We start from the raw sequence: 16,904 nt of genomic DNA on the forward strand, positions 1-16,904 counted from the left end.
CACCCTCTAGACTTCACTCTTTCGCGACGTTTCTGCCGTTCAGTTGGTATCGATCCGTTCGAATTCGATTAACAGTTGCAAATTTAATTACGTATAACCGCGCTCCTCCTCTCTACATTTTAGTCCCTTTCCTTTTTTTCTTTTCTTCAACTTGTTCGCTGTTCCTTTACCGAGAAGAATCTCGAGTCCGATAATTTCTCTTTCCTCCTTTTTTCGTGGTATTTTTCTCGACCTTTCTTTCGCCTCCGATAGAGCTTATTTTCGAGACGAATGGAAGTTTGCGGGAGTGTAATTGATGGTAACAGTAAACGAAGAGCGAAAAAGAACGTGTTTCTTTCGGGCTCGAACCTGAGTTAAAGTATGTACGCGACTAACTCCTACTATCCAATTTACTATCTCAGAGTTTTATTTTAAGATTAAAATATGCGTCGATAGTAGGAAATGTATTTGCCGGAAAAGCAAACATTGATCTTATATATCCCAAAGACTTTTGATTCTTCCTCCCAAGAACTAAATATGTACATACTTGGAAAGTCAATATCGGCGAATCCATTACTATATTACAATATAGCCAGTCTTGAAGTGCACAACAAATTTACCTTTGCTTTTGCATAGAATTTCGAATAGAGAAGAGTCTCTCTTACTTCTGAATATTTTCGAAGTCGAAAGTTTCGATCCGACTAATTTGATAGACGGAAAATATGGCTAAGCATCGTTTGACGCGGTTCGCCGTGACTTTGTATCCGTCTTCGTAACTTTTGTCAAAGTTATTCTCCTCGTTCAATTAAAACAGACAGCATTGCCTCGCAATGCAAATTACGCGAAACGGAACAGTAAGATAGGCAAGATAAGATATGCAATGGTAAACGCCAACGGCATAATACGCAGGCTGTATTCAAAGCAGACAACAACATAGACCCTTTAAACAAGCAGCTATTTACACCGATGATATCTGAGGTGGCGAATAGGAATCTCGCGTTAAGATTCGTGGTACCTAGCCAGGATCGTGTCAAGAGGGTGGCTGCCAAAGGCTCCACGGCATGGGTAATATGATTATTCTGCTCTGCCGGATGGCCCGAATCCGCGCGGCAAACTTTAGAAGTTGTGCGCGAGTACCACTCCAAGATAATGAAACGATCCACAAGTTGTCGAGTGTTCGCTACCTTCCTCCTATCTCCCAACCTTTCTTCGACCGTTGGCAACTCCTTTCCTTTTGCTTTGCCTTGTCTCGCCTTGCTTCGCCTCCTTCGAGATAAGCCGAAGAAACGGTCATCGTGTCTTTTTTACATTTTGCGGAAATAATGTTAAGTTTCACGACGTTATTCCGACCGTTATCGAAACTCGACAAATTGGAAGATTAAGTTTGTCGTTAATTTACAAAATTCAACGCTGATAACACAGTTATGTTATAATACGCCGTTTGATTAAATCAAACGATCTCGCTACCTTTTGCTACTTGATTTAATAAAGGTTTTGAATAGCGCTGCCTTATTCTCCAACATCTCATTAGCGGTTATTTACCGAGTGAGATGAATGAAAAGTGAATTCAGGGCGCGAGCTTTATGCGCTACGTATTTCTTTATCTTGGGAGAAATGTTATTTCGACCTGTTATTTTCCTATTATGCACGTTTATGATAATAAGCGGCCCCATAAATGCCCCATTTTCATATGTTAATAGCGATTGTGATATCGTTGGGTAACTATTATTTTTCATTACATTCGATAAACCGTTGCTTTTGTTTATGGGAAACTCGATCTAGCCGGAAGGTAATTTACACGATTTTATCGTAGGTTATGCGCTCGTTTTCAAATCGTCGCTAAACGATCGGGTCAATTAAATTTCTAAACTTGCTCTTTCGTTTTAATACTTCGGTTACTTTTCCATAGTAATTTCCGTGGTAACCACGGAGATGTGAAGTTTATCGTTCAAATTTATTGGATAACCATTTTCTCTCCACTCGATTCTCCTATATTTCCTATCGTTGTATCACGTAGCGCAAACTTTTGAACAATATTAACGCAGCTTCTCCAATAATTCCCTCGTAAACCTCGACTGTCAGCGACATTGTTTCGCGCCAGTGGGTTTGTTAGCGAGAAACTCGTTTAGTTACTAACTTCGACCCCATCCACTTTGATAGAAGTCTTGGGTTATTCCTGCCTCTAACCTTAGTTTCTACCTTCGCCACTGAACTTACAAGTGACTGCGCACGTATCATTTTCTTTCTCCTTTCTTTCCCACGGTTTGACTCGGCGCTAAGTTTAACGACTGTGACACCCTTCAGCAACGCATATTACTACTTTTCTTCCGTACGTATAACTTTCGGCGGAAAGAAGTAAAGAAAGACAAAACTTAGGGTAAGCTAATGTATCATATCCCCCTTTTTCTTTATTCGGTCTTAAACAATTCCTTTAAACAATAATGTCATTTGCGCACGGTAAAACGTCAAAGTGAAAATACGCGACGTGAATGGATAAACCCTTCATTAAACTAGATACAGATGTTTTTACTCTTTATCAATTACATCGTTAATGAGGTAATTCGACGTGAGTCAGTTTCATCGGAACCGCTGGAAGCTACCCGTTCTTTTTTCGTATCAGAATACGCTTTTTTAATCGACTAATGAGCAGTCAGCAGCACGACGAACCAAGTCTTATTAAGGTTTTCGTTCTAAAGTGAAGCTCCTTTCATATTTAGTACAATAAAATCAACTATACGATTACAGAAATGTTCTTTGAAGGTTTGTCGAGTAGTTTCGTTGGAAAGATTTGGGTTAGGTATTGATAGAATTGGATGGATGTATTAGAATCAAACTCGTGTAAGTAACGAAGCTCTTTGTCGTGGAATACCAAGAGGTTGAACATCTTCCAAGAGCATGGCATCTGAAACGTTCTCTGTACCATTGCCACTGACGTTGATCGGATGGATCGGTCCGATTGCTATCGGCGACCAATGAGATCGATGTATTTATGTGACCCACATGTGCATAATGTAATAGCTCGGTCCTAGTCCGTCCTGTGCAGACGTGCCGCGACAGCTGCAGTTAATGCATCGTGAAACACGGCGTTACTATCGCTTGTCTCTATCGAAGACCAAGCGCGATCGCCCGTACATTACCGCAAATCTGCATTGTTGATTATCTGGTTTGATGAAATTGTTACTAAAAAATCTGCTGATCCACGAAAGGCAATCGGTCTCACCGAATCCTCTTTCTATGATTGCAATTTCTTGTTCTATACATTTTTCTTTTTGCAACGAGCAATCCGCAAGTCGATAAAAATGTCCAAGGGATACTTGTCAGAAGAAAAGAGACGATCAACGACTCGTCGAGCACGAAGTGAACGCACTCCTACTGGGTGTGTGAATTCATGATGCCGCGATGTCATGCCATGGTGGTGGGAATTGCGTGACGTATATTGTACGCAACCTAAACAAGATATACGTACAGTACGGTGAATCTTTCATCCCCGGTCTCTATTTTCTACTACCGGCCTTTTTCTTCGCTTCATTCAGTTATTCGTAATTAGCGAATCCACTGGCGCGTGTGGCTGGCGCAATTACGTAACTGACACGTCGACACGTCGGCTCATGGACGAGAAGGGTATTATTTCGCTTAGAATAAAGGGTTCAAACCTTGTGTAAGAAAGAATAGGCTACTGCCGCGTAAACGCCATCGGTCATTTCAGCTTGATGGTCGGAGTAACGACGGTGGTTTTGTTATACGCGAGGCGAGAGATCGTTTCGACGGCTTTTAAAATTAATGCGATAATGAATTCGGCACCGGTAAAATGTAAAACTGCCTAGAACGGTGTTTTCTAAACTAACGACGCAAATGACTTCCTACGTTAGTAGGAAGAATTAACTACCTCGTGTATTCCTTGAGTGCTATAATTTCGAGAGAAACGAATAACATAAATCGCGAGAAAACGTATAAATTTATCGCGACAACTTTAACTTGCGTTAGAGGATAAAATTTGAAGGACGGTGTTCTATCATTTTATCTGGAAGATACTTTCCAATTCAAATGGATTATCGCTGCATATTAATGGCGAAGGTTCAAGGAAGATCTCGAGCGATTATTTCAATTTGATCTGTTTCATCCATTTCCCTTACTTCTTCCGATGCTTTTCATTCGATTTCGTTCGTGCTTGGGAACGTGGTAGGCAATTCATTAATTAGAGCTCGCACGTCGATAAACTAATCGAGTCAAGACCGAAGTTATTGGAGGTCGTGTAAATTAAACTCCGTTACGATTTTTATTGGAAATTGCGTCGTTTTATCTACATACAGACTTCTTATTCACGTATTCGAGAAGAAAGAGAAGAACTGATTCTGTTTTCACCATCGTGTCGTGTATGCAAATTATTCGCACGAAGTGACACCATGGTAATCGTCGTTTGGATATTGTGGCAAATAAAGTTGGCGAATGGCAACGTACTGTGACTACGTTGTATTCTCAACGAAGACAATAAGACTGCAAGGTGGTCGTTGACGTGTCGTAGAGTAGGTACTGTAGATTTCACGGTCTTGGTTCTGCTATCGGTTCGCGGACTGTACTCGTGTGTCTGGAATTACGGGGAATTGCGTAAGAGCGAATTGCTCGTGTGCGTGAACGCGTGTAATTCGATTTCAAGTTCACGGAGAGAGAAAGCTGATAAACGCTTGCCACAGTACGAGCACACGCGTTATTCTGACTCGTGAGTTCCACGATCAAAGCCAACCAGTCGATTCCTTTGAATTACGTTAGCGATTCGATCTCTCGCGTACATTACTTATCGTGAATATTACGACATAAAACGATTCTCTCTACGAGTGTACCGTTCGACTTGAGACAATTTTTTGTATTGTTCTTGAGAAAAGGTAACAAGTATATTCTCTTGTGGGTATACAGGGGAACATTTTAACGATCCTCTCTGTATTTTATCACGGTTGCTTGCATGCTATAACAAGTAGTTATATGGACCAGTGAGAACGCCATGCCGCTCACCACAGGATTTCTCGTTGTATCATGGGGCGCTATATTTCCTAGCAATGGGTGGTAAAGTTTTTTCTCGGCCCGGGTTATGATATACGCTGAAATCCGAGCGTTTCCTCGCTTACGATCTTCACGATAAAGTTCTAGCTTCTTTATCCGAGATTTATCGCGACTCGCCTGTGAAATTATTAATATTCTCGTTTTTATACGGATGTTTCACAGAATATTCTTAGAATTCGTTTATGCTGTACGTCTCATAGATTTGACACAGTTTTCCTTAGCACTTTACAGATCGTGAAGTACCTTTGATTCGTTTCTAATGAAATCGACCAAGAACATAGTTATTATAAGCACATAGTCATTATATATCACAGCTGTAATAGAGATTGCGTACTAACGGGTACTCCGTGGAATAAAAATGACCGAAAACCTGATTCTTCACTAACCATCCTATTTCTGTTCTTCTTTATTCCTTTTATTCCTAGTAGTAGGTACTTAAATTTGTTGACCGTTTTACGATACATTCGATCGTTCGAGTATGGAAGCCGAGAAAATGCTATCTTGGCGCACAAGAATTTGTATATATTTATTCATGATCGAGCCGTGGAGAACTGTAAAAGAACGTAACGAGACACTCCTGTGTTATCTGGTTGGCATTTACACGGAAAATTATGAAGAATATTGCGAGCTACGTAAGAAACGTGATTATATAACGTATCTACCGAAATCACGAAAGTCTCATTTGGCAAAAATATCGCGTGGCACAGGCATTTACTATTCGCGATGACTTGCGTGCAACCCTTAGCGGGCTTTCTGATTCCCGAGTGCAGCCTAATTAACGAGCGTACGTAACGCGTGTAATTAAAGGGAGGGGGTAATACATTTGCCAGACGGCAGTATCACGAAGAAACGACAGGAAAACTAGGTAGTGCCACCTCTTAATGGCCCTTCCTCGCATGCTCTCGTCGGATACGCGTTCGCAAGTGTGCGAACGTTACAGTACGTGAACACGCGTGGGTTATAAAGCCACCATTTCGGGGTTCGTTGTGGGGCTCTTGCTGCCGCATAACTTGGAATTTCCGGCTGCTTCGAACACTAACGAAATTCTATTCACTGTGATGCTTTCGGTATTTGCATCTTTATCCTATTCGACCGTGTCGTTCGCCCACGTCCGTCTTTCATCCTTCGGCCGTGCAAAGTTTTACTATGGGCGGAAGATGAAATCCATAATTTTGAATAAAAAAGATTGCGGTGGTGCCTAATCGGATATTCGAAAGGTGGTGCGCGCTGCAAATTATGCATTCTAATGTTGCACGCGTGAACGCGTGCAAGTGTGCGAGTGTACGCGCGGACAAAGGGTCGCGTGAGAGGTGCTGTTGATTGCCTTGTGTCCGCAGGGTCTATCGATTCCTGTTCGGCCGAGAATTGAGAGACTGATCGGAAAAAAATTCCGATCTCTGATTCTGTCCGTCCACGTGGCATTTCCTGGGTTCATTCGTTTCAGTGAACTGTCATCTCACAGGCTTTAATTTATGACGTACTCTTGACACGACCAGTATTAAAATCCATAATGAATGAGCAATATGAATTATATGTGCGCTTCGTGACTAATCATAGTCAAGCACTCTGCAACATTCGTTCAAATATAATTTTCGTTGCATCGAATTCCCGGGCTGTTTTAAATGGGCGATGTTCTTTTCAAGTAGGGGAATTAATATTCTGGAGCACGCAATGCGCTACAAGATATTATCATTTTACGTAGTTAATCGTCAGGCCATGTGAAACACTTGCGCTTACTTCCCTTTCCGTCCAGTTTATTCCACTGTTATTTCCGACTAGCATACGATTATTACCGAACAGTCATAATTTGGGGAAGAAGTCTCGGATAGAGTGCGTATTAAAAAAAGAACGATTAAAATAACGTGTTTTTTCCTGGACAAATTTGTTATCCTTTTGAGAGAGAAATATCAAATCGAAAAAAGGTGTTTAAAAAGCTTTAACAAGAGAGACAAACTATGAAGAGCCAGTGGCAATCAACAACAAACGAAAGCAGATACTTTACATATTCTTCGCCGTTCTTAATGTATCCTTCGTATTAATGACATTTTATGCTTTTTCGACATACGTGCCTTTTTATCATACGGAAACACAACCTGCTATATATACATGTTTTTCTCTAGCGGACTAAAATAATCATCGATGAAATGGACGATTCTTTTCATCATTCTCGTGGAATTCTCGATGATTCGTTATTTCGATAAATATTTAAATACTCTAAGACAATTTAACAAATTTAAAAGTATCTGAATATATCGATTGTTTTCACAAGAATCTCTGCCGCGAAATTGCGCGTTTCCTGTCTTGTGGTTACTAAAAAGCTTCAAACGGCTTTATATGAAAAGAAAAATTAATTAACAACAAGACATAATGTTCTTTTTGTACGCAAGTCGACTAATCATCTGTTTTACACGGGTTAAAGCGATAAAATCATCTCGAGTCGGTTTCTTCTGTGTCGTTTTTTCTTTCCTCTTTCCCTCGAATATCAAGTTTCCTTTCTAATTATTCGCGCATCTTTGCGAACGTTTGAAATGTAAAATTATTCCTGGGTAATGTACTCTGTCCTCAAAAGGCCAAGCGTATCTTGAGGTTGTGCAGGAAACTCGGACTAAAAGCGGGAGTTTTAATCAGTTAGATGCTCGAGAAGAAACTTAAAGGACATTGCTACGATTATTGCAGACAATGGACAATGTTTCAATTGCGACTGGCTGAAACGAAAGGTTTCTCGGTTTTTCTTCGCGATAATAATAAATATGTACTAATTAATATTTGGAACATATACTTATATATGTAGTACGTCTACAGACTTCGTACGTAATGCAGACTTCTTTTGTGTTTCAGATTTCAAACCGCTAGCAGAGAGATTCGTCGACGAGTCGGAGCTACGCGAATCAGTAAGTTTCTTTCTTCTATACATTATGGTTACTATTGTAAACTATAAACCACGTGTTTGTAAAAAATTTGGAATAATCAGCGTCTGTCGAATTACCGTAATATCCACGGCAACACAAAAAGTTTTCTACTTAAAGTTAACCGTTCGTACGTTTTTCTAATGTATAAGCATGTGTGCACATGGATAATTTCGTTGTGGCATAATTGACGGGAAAGAATTTGACGTACTTCTGGTTGAAAGTGCACTCTCGTATTCGAACGTGTTATCAAAGTCGGCCGTATCTGTCACGGTGATTGGAAGATTCTTTACGAGGAGAAAAAAAAGCACGAAGAAAAGAAAGCGGAGAAGGAGAGGATACGGAGAGCGGAGAAGTTAGCATTCCTTCTCACGGACGAGTTCACTGTAATTTTCAACTATTCACTTGCTTGCTTTTACGTCTCCGTACCGCCTCTGCATTGCAATGGAAAAACTCGTCTCAGTTCAGAGTAAGGGATGTATCGAACCAAAGGAACCTACCTACATCGAGGTTTTGTCGTCCACTTTGATACATTCCGCTTCTTTCGCCATTTAGATTCCTTATCTTTTTCCAAAGAATTTAACATTCTGCACAAACATAGGTTCAACCTTACTTTAGAATTATAATGTATCTCACATATTTGTACTCGTCACTGACAAAATTTACCTCTAACTTGATCGCGATGCGTTTATTCGTTTTCTTTGGTTCTGAAACATATTTTTACTGCATCGTACTATTCGCATACGAACAAGTTGCCTACCGTCATGATGAATACAAACATCAGAGATGAGGCAGGCGAAAAAATCTCGGTAGAGTTGGCGAGTTTAATTGAAATCAAGCCTGCATTGCCATGATGTTCTTTTGGTGTAAATAGACACGCTCTCCAGATGAAAAGAAGAATAAGCCCATTTAGATGTAGATGAAGTACTGCACGATATCAGCATCGAGTAAATTTAGCGTTCAAATCATGCTCGACTATTCCTGTAACTGCGTTTAGCTGCTTTGCCATTTCGTTGTACTTTTGCGTTTCACGCTTTCAAATCATACTAAATTATTTTACCTTTTTCTGGAACTCTTGACTTCTGTTCAGTAGATGAGGTGAATCTTTCAAAGGACTGAACATAAATTTAAACTAATTTTAACGAGTTAGCTAAAGGAACGGAATTCTGTGTTTCGAGCAAGCAGGTGTATCGAATTGTCGATATAGTTTGTTCATTCTCCACTATCGTCATGGCGTTATGGTACCACAGTTAAAATCCGCGACAGCCAGCACGTTATGTACGCACAATTTTATTATTTGTCGTAGGGTTTCTACGCTTTCGAATGCTTCTCTGTCAAAATCTTCTTCCCTTTCTGCTGAACGATGCCAAAGTAGGACAAGATCAAAAATTGTTATCTTCTGGTACCCTTAGAGTGCATGGACTTACACGTCAGAATTTACAACAATTCATATTCATCCGCACGTTATTGCCTTGTCTTTTTAGCATTCACCGAAGCAAGGGAAATCTTGAAGATGGAGGGTTCATCGATATTGCTTTCCTTCCATTTCTTTATCGCGAAACGGGTCTTTCCCGAAGTCTTTGTCGATTTCGGTTCATCGTTGCATTCCCCGTCACTTCGTTCCAGCGCACCTCGATTTTTCTCTCGGCGTTCTTTCTTTGCCGCGTTCCGCAGCAGTCGATAATACGGGTGATATATTAAAGTAGAACTATATTGTGTCGAATATACGTGGAAGCTGCAGACCGATCGGTTGATCCCAAGAAGGAGACGCGAGGAAAGCTTGGAAACGCGAGGAAAGCTTGGAAACGCCTATACCTAGCTGATGTGTGCGACGGTAGGATGATGGCCTTGATCGTTTTACACGCTGATTTTTCCGACTCTTTCGATTCCTCCTGTGACATTCGTGAAATTCATTCACGATAGATCCGCGATCTACCATGATATCGTCGACCCGATTCATCTCGGAAATTCGTCACGCAACTTGACGCTCTTCCGCGCAATACTCGATGATGATTCGTCTCTCTTTTCATCGGGCTTTTTCCAACTTCGTTGTCGTTTCTCGCATGCCGTACAGTAGCTACTTCTGTCGAGAATTCGATGCACGCGGAAACATGTGTTCTCAATCGCGAGAGTGCTATTCTCTCCCGGTATTTCTACCGCGGAAAGGCGGAAGAATGGTTGGCTTCCGCATGTCGAAAACTTTCGCGAATTTAAGCAGCTCTAATTGTAAACTTATAGGTCGGCAACAGTGGCCTGAGGCGTGTTAATAATACCGTTTATATTACTGGCGTAAAGCGTTTTCGACGTTCCACTGGAATTCGCGAGATCGCGATACGAAGCTAAAATTCTCTGGATGGCTTGGATTTAATTTAACGACTCGCTCAGCGATCGTACGCTATATTCACCGGAATATCTTTATATTCACTTCTCTGAGCGAACAGTTAAACCACCACTCCAGCAACGTTACTCCCATTCTCATCGACAAACCTTCCGAGTTTACATCTCGATCCTTTGCTTCGTCGCTTCGCTACGCGCAAGTACGCGACCGTTGTAGATAAAACGAATTTTATATAGCATACGAAAACCACGGTATATATAAAATACGAAAGCGAACTTCTGTTCTCTCTCTCGTTTGTTCATATTTTACAATCCTCCGGCTGACGTCGTTGAGAGCGGCTCTCTCGCAGTTGGCAGCAACGAGTTTCTGTTAAGTTGATCGCGATGGCGAAATCTTATCGTTTAGTTTATTTCACTGTTGTCAATATTCCGGTTAGTGCTCGAAGAAAGGAAACCCAGCGAAAATGAATAGGGAAAATTTAAGAAAAATGAGTGAAATTTAAATCCATTCTCGTCGTTTCTTCGGTTGTATATTTTCGACTTGTTTTACGTGAGTTATTGGAACTTTGCCCCCTCCCCACTGACCGACAAATTGCGAGACATTGATAACAGCTTGGAAAAGCAAGATGGCGCTTTTAGTATCCAATTTTAGAAATTTATGAACAAGCCAAGAGCAGCAGTCGATATAGCGTGAAGTAACAAGTAATGCCCATTCGTGAGGATATTTTTGCGAAGACTCGCATGTGGAAAATCTCGTGTTATTCACGGCACGTCTGGTGTATGCACATATTACATTTCTGCGTAAGGGATACGGGTATGCTTGTACCGACTGGGAGATGATGTAGGAAAGGGTGCGGAATGGAGCTCTTTTAGAGCTAAGTGCACCCAGCCCTTGAAGCGTCTCGTTTGCCGTTTTACAGCACCGCCGCGTTCGAGCCAAGTTCTCCTCGCTGAAAAACTGAGATCTTGCTTAGAAAATATATCGTTTTAGAAAATATCGATCAATTATGTATATAATATCGCGCAATTATAGAGGTTCGTGTGACTAGAAAGTATTCGCTGTTGTTAAAACGAAAGAACAGTATGAATGCCGAGCGTTTAAACCGCGGTTGTTGATACAGATGAAAGATCCTTGGAATTGGAAATTGTCAGAAATTGAAAGACAAAAGCAAAGCCAAAGCATACCATTACGTGGAAATTTATCTCGAAGCTGAAACCCATTCGATCGATAAAGTACAAAGCAGTGTTCCTTTAAGAAATGAATCTTCTCGCGATATAATGTTATTGCTACGTATGTTGCGCCACGCTTGGACCGGAGCAACGGTAAGGTTAAGTCAAAGAAATGGCAGAAAATTGCACTTATCCGAAGCTAAGTGCACGTCGTGCTTAAAACGACTCCCCAGACGGTTTCCAACTCGATGAAATACCCCGGAGCGTGGAGAAACGAGAGTACCAATAAGTTTCGCGAATCGGATGTCGAGTAAATTGTCAAAGGAGCGTCGCATATGCAGCCTTCTCGGATAGAATCGTCTCGACTCGATGTTCTGGAGGGAACCATTGGTGGCGTAGGATCGACGTAGGTAAGGACGTCGATATGCGCGCGAAATTCGATACATGCACGAGCAAAAGCATCGTGTCGCTTCACTGCGTCTAAAGGAGACGAAAGTGAGAAATAGAAAGCGGAGGGAGCGAGAGAGAAAGAATAATCCAATGTGTATCCTATGCAAATGGTCAGGAGGAAAGGCGTAAGCAAAAATATTCTATGATAGGTTTATCCCTTGTTTTATACATTCATGACGCGCACTTTTATGCATTCACTTTTACGGGCCAGAAAGCGACTTCTTAGCGGAGTTGAGAAGGAAGCGTGCACTGGGCGAGGAAGGTGACGCAAAGTAGGTTGGAGGTGAATGGCTGTCTCGACGTAGATCTACTGTCATTTCTGTTTCACTTTTCTTTACCCGTCTATCTCTCACGATCGGATGTCATTGAGATCGAGGTCATTAGCCTCTTCGAATAATTCACCATGGAATAGATTTTCATTCATCGCTTTGCAAGAATGCGTTTGATCATGTCGGAAATTATTTCCTTAGCAATTCGGTCAGCGATTGGAAAGTAATTTTTCATTTCTTCGGTACGTATGTAATTCCTTCACATGTATGTGGCACTCTTGGGTCAATTTCTTGTTCCAGAGGAAAAGTTTACCCGGTTCTGAGCCAGGCTATAAGGTAGAAACTTTATCGGGAGGCTGTGGAAGCATGTTCTTTGGCAGGTTTTCATGTAAGGGATGGAACGCTCGACCCCGATCGTAGAATAGCTGAGATTTCTCATTAAATACGACTAAACGATCGAGACAAAAGGAGGCCAGGTTTTCCACGAAGGAAAGACGAGACTGATTCAGTAGTTCGAGCAAATAATGAAATCAATCGCGCGTTTCTATTCTAGTACAAGGATCTGGGTTGCGCTGTAAAGGTCGTAAAGCTTTTGAACCTTTATCGATTTCGCGTTTCAGTCTTGATATCTATTGGAGTAATACGTTCGCTGTAATTACTTTTATGTATATACATTTTGCTCTAATACTGCTTCAAAGTAAGTATAATTTAAAAAAAAGGAATATTTTGTGTTGAAGTGATCGCCACTTCTAAGAAAACTCTAGATCTGGTTTTCGGTTTTCTCAAGCGCTGAGGCCATCGATAGTGCATAGACAAAAGAATGTGTCGATGACAGACCATAAGCGGTACATGTGCGACGTTGGCTTCGGGGTTCTTTTAGTCTCAGGATAACATTGCTAGCGTGTGGATCTGGACCAGCTTACATTGTATTCCACACTTTGTACTTTAATATTCACGATATATATATTATAATATATATACTTACAATGCCTTACAATTTACCCACGCGTTTCTTTAATTCCACATACATCAAATAACCTTAACATTTTGGAATAAAAGAGAATCCGACGCGGTAGAGGGATGAATTCGCGTGTTCTAGGTTTGCCACAAACAGGAGATTTTTTCTTCACGGTCAGTGAGAGAACTTAGTCTCGTTTTTTAGCCTTCTTTACGGCTGGTGTAAAGTTACTTGTGTACCAGGTAGACATACTGGCGGGTTCCAGATGCGCGACTGAAACATGTGTGTGTTTAGGTAGCGGCTGACCGCTTCCGGCATAGAAGCATGGCTTCTTCGTGGTAACACAGTGCCTCGAGCTATTTTCTCCTCTTACTTTTTTTTAACGGAGGAATAAGGTTGGAGAAAATTTCGTGTATATTTCACGAGGAAGAGCACAGCGGTGTCTTATTATATTATCGAGGATGTGGTTTCTCAGGGATCGGAAACCGTATCAGAAGGTCTCTCGTTCGGTGTTCCATCGTTGTTGATCCGTTTTCTACGGGGTTTTCCACGTGCTTTCCTATTTCTTTTTTCTTTCTGTCAAAGCAATTCATCCGTTCAGTGAATAGATGAGCCAGAAGAATGGAGACAACGAGCCTTGCAGTAAAAGTTGCAAGAATTGGTTTGTCCTTGCTGGAGATTTTAATCCCAACAATTTGTTCGTTGTTCGATGAGCAGGTGATTAAAATTTTCTAGATCGTTGGGTACAAACAGTTCGTTATCTGGTGATGTCTTTGCATCGACAACAGCAACCAACTTCCATTCCAAGTCACTACTGAGGCTACTGGGCAAGAAACAAACAATAGAGGGGAAAATGGTGGGAGACAACTCTGTTTCCGCGTTGATTTCTATGTTCGAGGCGAACGTTCGACACGCGGAACAAGAATAAAGAGAGAAGAAACGAATAGAGGCATTGAAATTACCGCGCGGGGAAGTGAGGTTGATAGAAGAAAGAGGTTAATAGAGAAAGAGGTTGATAGAGAAAGAGGAAGTAAGACGTGCGAAACGGAAAGAGAGAGAGAGAGAGGAGTATGTGTGTATGTAACATTCAGCAGCATTATTGCGGACGCGCCGATTCCACTCTGGTCGAGTGATTTTCCCCCTCGTCTCGTATCACAACCGAACCCGAGAAAATTTCCTATCGTGTCGGATGCGGACAAATGACGCGGAAAATCGGAGGATATGCTCCTTTAGTCCGCTGCAACCTTTTACTTTCTTCCTTTCCTTTCGAACTTGTTTTGAACCGCGTGACCTGTTCAACCTAGTTAGTGCTACCGACAGCTCCATCGTCTTTCTCTGTCTCGAATGCTATTTAGAGCATCCCTGTTTATCATAAAAAAAAGAATACTGGTTTGAATAAATTTGATTAAAAGCTAATTTTTTTGTCACGGCATGTTCTCCGAATTACGATCATTTTCGGGCGCGAACACACGACGTAATACATATATTGTGCCCGATGAATGCGATTTAAGCGGCTGAAACAAAATGTACGAACCAGTTTTGTGTTTTTGCTAAAATACGTGGAACAACGATTTGAAGATCGTTGGATCCTGCGCCAGCTACCGTAACATCATTTTTAGTTCGGCCAGGGAAGTCGCAGCAGGGGAATACGAGCGAGACTATTCGAAGAAAGAAACAAATGGCACCTTCGTGGCTCAATCTATCGGCTCATTTGAATAAGTCGACCGTTGGAAATATCCCTCCACCCTTCTGTTGCTCATCGTCTGCTTCCCCTGTGGATCCTGCAGTCACCCCCTCTCTTTCGCAGAGGGTGTCTCGTTTCTGTTGTCGCCATTGAAAGAGCAGACATCCTTGCTCGGTAGTTTAAACGTCCCCTGATGGAAATCACTATTATACCGCCCACTTTTTTCCTTTGTTATCGCGAGTAAGTACTTTCTAAAGGCTGACTCTCACTCTCGTCGTTGTTCCCATTGCTCCTTACGATCTTCAACGTAGCAATTCGGGAAAGGAAGAAAGTCCATGCACAGCGATCCCTTTAAGAATGGATTTTCATCGATTACGGATCGAAATTTACTCGCGCTAGTTTCCAAATGGTAATCGTCGAATAATAGCATAGTTAGATAACAAAGTAGTGGTATAAGCGGAGGACGAGTACAAGGTGACGCGTTATTACGATAAAAGTTTCTGTCGCAATTCTTTTATAATTCTGCAACACGACGCCACGCGAAAGTTATATATTTCGTTGATTTCGAAGAAACCAAGTTTAACGAATGCAAAGAACTGCATTAAAAGTTGGAATGAAATTATAATTTGACTTTTACAAATTATGGTAATAGGAGAGGGATAGAAGTCTATGCAAATCCTGAATGTATTCAATTTTTGTACGCTTAATGCATATAACGGCATAATCGGAAGAATGGAATCGAAGTGGTTCTCGAACCAAGTCTCTCAGAGTTTTCTAAGTGCGTCGCAAGTTTCCCGCGTTGTACATACAATATGCAAAGTCTATGTACTTCGTGGTAGCGTGATCTCGTAGTTGTACGAAGCCCGACGAGAGCGACATTGACGAGCAACGGCGTCGTATCGAAGATCGTATTCACGAAAGAGACGAATTTTCACGATCTACTCGTTAGATCGCGTTTTTGTGTATCTATTTATTTTACGAGAACACTAGATAAAATAGTTCTTTTACTTGCTGCTAGCTAGGCTGCTAGCTCTTTTGCTTGCTGTTAAGTATTGCTTCGTCCACGTTTATTCGCCGCTCGTCGTTCATCGTTTCTTCTTTTCGTCCACGTGAAAGTTATTAAGCGTGAAGCCGCAAATGTATCAAAACTCCACGCGATACGGTTTACTTTATATTCCGTTTGGTGTTGGAATGCTTAGAGCGTATCGTTAATATTGGAGCGCGATTATACGTGTTGAGAAAGGCAATTCGCTCTTTTTGGGTGTAACGTGGTCGCAAGTCCCGAAAGTCGCGGTTCGTGGTCATTTTTTGCTACGAAAGCGATAATTGAAAGCACAACAGCGTAGTTGTGTTTCCAAGGAACTACAATTTCTTACTTAATTACCGCAACGAGGCTGTGCGCTTTTTTCGCGTTTGCGCTCTCTCGAGGTAATCGCGATCTTTGGTTGTTGCCTTCTTTACCGTTTGCGGTCTCGTGGTAGTGAATACCAGTGGTACCTGGTACGAGCTTCTCCTTCAATCGTTAGCAAAAGTTTCACAAATGAGACAAATTATACAAATTTCTAGATACTCGTCTCGAACGATAGTTCTTCTGTCATGATAAAAGGATTCCAGGAAGTGTCAACTTTTCGAGTAACCCATGGTTTTCTTGATCGTTATCGAAGGGGAAGAAAATATATATTCAGAAAGAGAGAGAGAGAGAGAGAGAGAGAGAGAGAGAGAGAGAGAGAGGGAGGGAGGGAGAGAGATCCATTAAAAGTATCCAAAAATTCGTTCGCGAAGTAGCGAACGAGAGGGAATATGTATGCGACGAATAACCATAAAGCACTTTGAAATGTCTCCAGTGGATTTTCGTAAAGCCACTCGGTCTCCGTTCGCCAGTATTTCCCTAGGAAAATAAGTATCCTTTCTGCATTTCCACGAATCCTTTGGGAATTGCAAAACGGGCAGCGAGCTACGATAATTTTGTAGGTGTCGAGAGAGGATTCGGAACTCGCGAAGAAATGGCAGGTTGGCCGAGTGCCCGCGAAAGTTGGAGGTGTTGCGGAAGAAAATGGCCAGTAGCGCGATACTTTGTTCGTTTCGCACGTACCTAT

General features: G+C 41.6%; 1 protein-coding gene across 20 annotated transcripts in view; it reads left to right on the top strand.

The window, feature by feature from the left end:
* LOC139989767 (protein turtle) overlaps positions 1 to 16,904 on the top strand; it is a 156,689-nt gene that overhangs the window by 19,878 nt on the left and 119,907 nt on the right. For all 20 annotated transcript variants that reach the window (XR_011800404.1, XR_011800405.1, XM_072008335.1 and 17 more), the window contains exon 2: positions 7,873 to 7,925. The gene's annotated coding sequence lies outside the window, so the exon portion shown is untranslated. The remainder of the gene's footprint in view (positions 1 to 7,872; positions 7,926 to 16,904) is intronic.

This window comes from Bombus fervidus, chromosome 8, assembly GCF_041682495.2.
Source record: "Bombus fervidus isolate BK054 chromosome 8, iyBomFerv1, whole genome shotgun sequence".
Taxonomy (NCBI): Eukaryota; Metazoa; Arthropoda; class Insecta; order Hymenoptera; family Apidae; genus Bombus; species Bombus fervidus.